The following is a 7,820-nucleotide window of genomic DNA, read 5'->3' as shown; positions in this document are numbered from 1 at the left end:
CGCGTTCCCCGAACGCAGCCTTAATGAGGGATGAGACAAAGCCGCCATTAATAGGAGCGGAAGTGACGGCAGGCATATTACGCGTCACTTTTGAATAAAATAAAATAACTGTATCGAAAATATGTCTACATAAATTCAATTCTAATTGAAGAATTAGTTCAATTAAATTGAAGCAATAAAACAAATTTAATTAAATAAAATAAATTTAGTAAATTAAGAAATTGAGTAAATAGTAACAAACAATAAATACTGATAAATTTAATTTATTACAAAAAGTTAATAAATGCAGTAAACAATGCAATAAATAATTTTTTGTATAAATTTAAAAGTTTTTATATAAATTTAGCAAAGGGCCTAGCGGAGTAAGCATGTGAAATCGGCCCTTGATCATACAGAGCTGACATTAATGTCACAAGTTAGTACCAATATGATAAAACTTTCCACCAAATATTATTTAAAAAAATTCATTTTTTTAGAAGTTATGCAGGGAGAAAGTAAAATAAAGAAATGTATTTTTCTCGAAAACCACTTGACCGATCTTGATGAAAAAAATATATGTTATGTAGACTAATAAAACTAATTAACAAAAAAAATGTCCAAAATGTTTGCCAAAAAAAAGACAAAAAAAAAATATTTGAATTTTTTAATATTTTTTTTTAGGGTGATATTTTCGAGGTACCCCTTTGAAATTTTTACGAAAATTTCTCTTAAAGTGTCCACTACAACATATATTTTTTTCAATTTTTTTTAAATGGTGGAACATAGTTAAAAATACGAAAATCGTAAGCGTCGCGTCACTCCGGCGCACAGTGCAGTGCCATTCCGCGTTGCGGGTGTTCGATATAACTTTAATAGCACATATGTACGTCTGCAATTAGCCTATAATATGTATACTTTTTAATTTTTATAGTTTCCAGAGTTTACCACGTGGAGGTTGCAGTACGGTTTTAAACTCCTTATCGGGGTGCTTTTTTAACGTGAGTCCCCTCGCCTCTCACTATATTTCCGTAAAATCGGGGTGCTTTTTTAACGTGAGTCCCCTCGCTTTTCACTACGTTTTTGTAAAATCAGGGTGCTTTTTTAACGTGAGTCCCTTCGCCTCTCACTACGTTTCCGTAAAATCGGGGTGCTCTTTTAACGTGAGTCCCCTCGCCTTTCACTACGTTTCCGTAAAATCAGGGTGCTTGTTTATAAACAGATTGCTCAGTATTTCTGCTGGTTTCAAAATTTTCGCTAAATATCTTGCATGAGATAGATAATATATAATTGCAGCAATATGACAGCAGCATCCAATTGTTCGTAGCCCATTAGCGATCTGTTTACCCAAGTAGCACAGCAAGTCACAATAAAATCAAAATGACGTCAAAATGATGGTAAAGTGATGGTAAATTGATCAAAAATCATCATTTTGCAATCATTTTGACATCATTTTGACTTTATTGTGACTTGCTGTGCTACTTGGGTAAGAAAACAAATAACATTCCAGTAATAGACAGTGATAGTGAAGAAGATTAAATAAATCGTAGGTATAGGGTGTAATGAGAGGCAAAGGGACTCACGTTAAAAAAGCACCCTGATTTTACGGAAACGTAGTGAAAGGCGAGGGGACTCACGTTAAAAGAGCACCCCGATTTTACGGAAACGTAGTGAGAGGCAAAGGGACTCACGTTAAAAAAGCACCCTGATTTTACGGAAACGTAGTGAAAGGCGAGGGGACTCACGTTAAAAGAGCACCCCGATTTTACGGAAACGTAGTGAGAGTCGAAGGGACTCACGTTAAAAAAGCACCCTGATTTTACAAAAACTTAGTGAAAAGCGAGGGGACTCACGTTAAAAAAGCACCCCGATTTTACGGAAATATAGTGAGAGGCGAGGGGACTCACGTTAAAAAAGCACCCCGATAAGGAGTTTAAAACCGTACTGCAACCTCCACGTGGTAAACTCTGGAAACTATAAAAATTAAAAAGTATACATATTATAGGCTAATTGCAGACGTACATATGTGCTATTAAAGTTACATCGAACACCCGCAACGCGGAATGGCACTGCACTGTGCGCCGGAGTGACGCGACGCTTACGATTTTCGTATTTTTAACTATGTTCCACCATTTAAAAAAAATTGAAAAAAATATATGTTGTAGTGGACACTTTAAGAGAAATTTTCGTAAAAATTTCAAAGGGGTACCTCGAAAATATCACCCTAAAAAAAAATATTAAAAAATTCAAATATTTTTTTTTGTCTTTTTTTTTGGCAAACATTTTGGACATTTTTTTTGTTAATTAGTTTTATTAGTCTACATAACATATATTTTTTTCATCAAGATCGGTCAAGTGGTTTTCGAGAAAAATACATTTCTTTATTTTACTTTCTCTCTGCATAACTTCTAAAAAAATGAATTTTTTAAAATAATATTTGGTGGAAAGTTTTATCATATTGGTACTAACTTGTGACATTAATGTCAGCTCTGTATGATCAAGGGCCGATTTCACATGCTTACTCCGCTAGGCCCTTTGTAAATTCAATAAATAAAAAAAACCAGAACAATTTTGAAAATCATTTTTATACTAAAAATGTGTTGACGCGATAGTCTGAGCAAATGTATATTATTAACTTCCAGCTCTGAAAATTAAAACTTTTTAGAAAATGAGGAAAATATTACGATCAGTAGTTTAATTAACAAAAATTGTATTCTTAATACATCTCCATGTTTTGAGGGTTCAGAAAGAAGATTTGTAATCCAATGGGTTCAGTAGTTTTTAAATAATTTAAGAATAAAATAAAGAAAACATTTTTATTTCTTTAATAAGACAAAAGCGTGATTTCTCGAGAGAAGTATTAGTTTTTGCTTCGCTCAAATAAAACAGATATGAACAATTTGCTGACAATTTGAAATAATATGTACAATTTAAAATTATTTATAATTAAACGGAATTTAAATTATAGACATTTTTGTTCGTGTTCAAAAAACGCAAAAAATTATGAAAACAAAAAATCTTGTTGATTTTAATGTTGAAAATTCATGTGTGACAAATAATAATGGTCTGCATGATTTGATTTACACGTTCTTGGGATATTTTTGCCTGAAAATAACAATAAAAATGAATTAATGAAAATTGAATATTATTAATAAATAATATTAATAACAAATGAAACATGCAGGTATAAAAAATACTTCCTTAACTGCATTAAATGTCAGACAAAAATATCGAAAAGAATTAATTGTGTTCAAAATGATTGTTTGAAGTTTGTTCTTCAATTACTCTTCTAAAATGAAATCAAAGTAATATCATTTACTTGCCAATTTTTTTATGATTATTATTCGAATAGTATAAATAATTACCTAAAATATAGTTGTAAGTAAAGATAAAGAAAGAGTTGGCTGGTCAAAACGATTGGGAACTGCTGTTGGCTTTAATTGCTACAATTAACTGCTTCGCAATATCGCATTTTCTAAATAATTTATATTTATCAATATTAGTTAATTTGATAATTTATAGTTGAGGTTATGTATTCTCATTTCAGTGTTAAATGATAATATAAAATCACATTCAATTGTAATAAAATTGGATTTATTAAGTACAATACTTACACTTTTATTTTTTCTCACTTTATCAGTTATAATATTTCTTATATTTCTTCTTGCCTCTTTTTAGAGGACAATACGGCCTGTTTTGATCACTTTCCCCTGCGGCCATTAGTGACATATACTATACACTAGCTATACACTATCTTTACTAAAATATACTCAAACCGGAAGTATCCCATTAATGGCGGACGACCAATCCGCATTCTGCACCCTCGGTGTCTTATCCCTCATTAAAGGATCCTTACTCTACCATTAAAGTCACTAGATTTATAAAATACCGCCAGGGAGAAAGAGATAAAAAGACCGATCTCCATTTACTATGAAAGTGGGCTAATTTTTGGGCGAAAGTTGGTGGCGCTGGTGTCGCCTAAATGGTAAAGTTCCTTTAAAATAAAGTTGGGCTCAGACACAATGAGAAAAATAAGGAATGAAATAAAAGAATAAGGAATAAGGCATGTTGCATCTCACTTTAATGTACGTGTACTGAAGTGAGATGCGACATTCCCTTATTCCTTATTCCTTTATCTTATAATTATTCCTTATTTTTGTCATTGTGTCTGAACCCTTAATTAGGACACCGTTATTAGAGTCCTATATTTAGTAGAAAAACGCAAACTTCTTTCTCCTTCTGATTGGTCGGTTATAGACCAATAGACAACGGGCGTACGATCATAAGATGGCGGCGACGGCAAAGTTGAGGTAAAGTTTGCGTTTCTCTACTAATATAGAACTCTAATACATATGAAGAGTTTCGCGGGTTTCGCATACAGAATCAGTTAAAAAAATTGAACTTAAAGTGTAAATTATTTACACTACGTAGTATAATAAATGTGCACTTTTTGACGCTATTTTGGCTCCATTTTGCTAAAAAAAAATTTTTTTTAAACAGAACCGATTTTTAACCCTGAAACACATACTGTCCAGTCTGTAACGTTAGTACAATGTGGGTATGCCATACCCGACTCGCGTATTTCAACTATAACTTCGTGTCCTGTGCATCAATTTTAAACTTTTTTTTAATTGTGTACCAAACTATAAGGAACAAGACCATGTACATGGTAATTGTGATTTAATGTTTACCTTCAAAGATATTTGCAAATAAGTCGAATAAAGTCGAAAGAAGATTTTGCAAAAATCACTTTTTTTAATTCATAACTTAAAAAAACCGATAAAGACATTTTATATTAACGGATCTTAAAAGTACAGAAATGATAATATATGAAAAAAATACGTTATAATTATTTGTTCCAAAAAGTTGAATTATTTGACATGGTAAAAACTTGGACATTTTTAACTTTTTTGGAGAATTTCAATCATGTAAAAAAAATTTCTGTAATTCTGAAACTAATTTATAAAAATTTTTAAGACTTTATGTCTAGTTTTTGCGATTGATAAACATAATTTACAAGTTAAATTTGGCGTAAAAAACATGGCGTCGAGTCAACAAAATGGCGAAAATGAGAACATACATATATTTGTTTTACAGAAATAGATTTAAAAAAGTGTGCAAGTAGAAACTTGTACATTGTTTTCTCATCATAGTTTTTTAGTGTGCAAGTAGAAACTTGCACATTGCTTCCTCATAGTTTTTAAATGTGCAAGTAGAAACTTGTACATTGCTTCTTCATAGTTTTTAAGTATGCAAGTGGATTACTAATTAGCACGATAAAATAGTTCGTTTAAAATAAAACACTAACGAAAATTATCTTAAAACTTATATTAATCCGATTCGCCTCAATCTGCCCTAAGTTATTTGATGGATAGAGTATCATTAAAGGAAGATTTGTTATTTAATTTGGCGAGAATCGGTGAAATGATTACCAATTTCTGCTTAAAAAGTGTATAAGATGTACATGTAACATGATTATCAGTTTATATTATCGATTCACATGTAACTTTTTAAACAAAAATCGGTAACTCCTTTATCGATCCTCGCCAAATTCAATACCTTCCTTAAATAATATTTTATCCATCAAATAACTTGCACATTTTTTAAGCAAAAATCGTTACACATTTTTTAAGCAGAAATCGGTAACCTTCTCACCAATCCTCGCAAAATTCAAAACAACCTTTCTTTAAGGGTCGACAGGAGTCCTGGTCAAACTCCGAATTGGCACGGTGGAGACCTTTGTCGGGTTGGCTTAGCTGCGAGTCCGTATTTTATTTATTATAAATTTTTAAGAGCCAAAATGGAAAATCTGGCTATGTACTGGGTTGCGGCTGATCTTACTGATTAAAACGAGCATAATTTTAATGAGATTCGTTAATTAATTTGGCTAAAATTTGGGAAAAACCGTTTTAAAGCAGCTGCTTTGGCAAGGAAAGCTGCTTTGAAACGGTTTTTCCCAAATTTTAGCCAAATTGAATAACGAATTTCATTAAAATTATGCTCGTTTTAATCAGTAAGATCAGCCGCAACCCGGTACATAGCCGAATTTTCCATTTTGGCTCTTAAAAAATTTATAATAAATAAAATACGGACTCGCAACTAAGCACAGCTAAACCAACCCGACAGAGGTCTCCACTCTTACTCCTGTCGACCCTTAACCCGTTGAGGTCACACCTCCTAAAAGTAACGTAGAGGTCACATGGGGTCCAATAAACCCCAGGCTTTTTTTTTCTTAAAAGTATACTATTTTGAGAGTAAAACGCAGGAAGTTTTTTTGTTCTATCTCAAAAAATTTTGATGAATATTGACCCCACAACAGTTGCCATTGGCGTTCTTTTTGATGTATCGACTCAAACCTTGAACTGGAATTTAGTTTATGACTTCCTCTTTATAATCCAATAATTCTTTAAATTTTTTTATGTTGAAAAAACGTGAGGAAAAAATTTTTTTTCGAGAAATTTAACTCTTTTCACAAAAATATTCATCAAAATTTTATGAGATAGAGCAAAAAAACTTTGTGCGTTTTACTCTCAAAATAATATACTTTTAAGAAAAAAAAACCTGGGGTCCACTGGACCCCATGTGACCTCAACGGGTTAATAATACTCTGATATAAAATTACATGTACATCTTATACACTTTTTAAGCAGAAATCGGTAATCCCTTCACTGATCCTCGCCAAACTCAGAATAACCTTCCTTTAATGATACTCTATATATAGAGATTACATGTATAACTTGTCCACTTTTTAGGCAAAAATCGGTAACTCCTTCACCGATCCTCAAAAAATTCAAAATTTTATAAAGAAAGAATCCTTTTACCGATTATTATCGCCAAATTCAAAATACCAACTTTTTTTTAATGATACTCTATCGATTAAAAAAAAAACAGCCCGATATCTCTTTGCGGAAGTTAGAGCAACCACCGACATCAAATCTGCACATACACACATACACACATATAGACATTTTTTTAAATGCAATATTTCGACGTTTTAGAACACTCTGAACATATTAGCATCAAAAACTCAAAAAACAATCTTTTCTTTGGTTTCTTCTACCCCTATTTCATAAATAATTCATTTAAATTTGGTTGACTAGACCCAACTTTATACGCAATCAAAGGTTCATATACGTACGAAAACAAAACTTTCTCTATGAGGAAGCAATAATTTAAAATTACAATATAATTCTTTGAAAGTAATTTATTTTCCCTCTCTAAAAAAGGCGTGCAAAGTCGATACTCGAATATATCGCGGTTATTGTTGCCTCTTTTCCGCGATGCCGATTGGTTCTCTCTTTGCGCTTTGCGCTTACTTCATGAGCGACTGTCATGGCATATTTTGACAGTTGTGTGGTTAATAGTGTAATAGTACAGTAAAATATTAAAGTTAAATTAATAGCGCGCGCCTGTGATGTCTAGTTATAAAAAAAATGAATGATGTTCGCTATCCCCGAAGTACTGCGTGACTTCGAACGCGTTTCCATTCCGTATATTACAATCTCAAATAATCCGTATTGATTATAATCTCAAATTATCTACAAAGCGTAAAACTGTTATAAAAATAAAATATATTGCGGTAAATAAATAAAATAAAATATCTCAAAAAATTTCACTAACACATAACGTGGGTATAGCATACCCCAAACAAACTTCTTTTTCTTTTTTGCTCGGCTTCTATGGCGAGACTGACGCTGCCTCAACTTAGACGTTCGAAATTAGAAAGTTTTTTTACAGACCCATACCGGACCACTACCATCACCCATTTCGAAATGGCGCGTACTTAAAAAACTAACCGGGTATGTGTGTAAGGGTTAAAAAAGTTCTAAAATAGGATGGAAAAA

General features: G+C 32.1%; 1 long non-coding RNA gene across 2 annotated transcripts; it reads right to left on the bottom strand.

Moving 5' to 3' along the window:
* Positions 1-2,503: 2,503 nt before the first annotated feature.
* LOC139822159 (uncharacterized) lies at positions 2,504-4,824 on the bottom strand. 2 transcript variants are annotated; one of them, XR_011734460.1, is made up of 3 exons: positions 3,591-4,824; positions 3,342-3,451; positions 2,504-3,081 (listed from the first exon to the last, which is right to left on the bottom strand). It is a non-coding gene; the product is annotated as an uncharacterized lncRNA (long non-coding RNA). The 2 variants fall into 2 exon arrangements; XR_011734459.1 differs by lacking the exon at positions 2,504-3,081 and adding an exon at positions 3,139-3,265.
* Between the last annotated feature and the right edge of the window lie 2,996 nt (positions 4,825-7,820).

This window comes from Temnothorax longispinosus, chromosome 11 (genome assembly GCF_030848805.1).
Source record: "Temnothorax longispinosus isolate EJ_2023e chromosome 11, Tlon_JGU_v1, whole genome shotgun sequence".
Taxonomy (NCBI): Eukaryota; Metazoa; Arthropoda; class Insecta; order Hymenoptera; family Formicidae; genus Temnothorax; species Temnothorax longispinosus.
The sequence above is the reverse complement of the archived record's forward strand: the minus strand, read 5'-3'. Positions and strand labels throughout refer to the sequence as shown.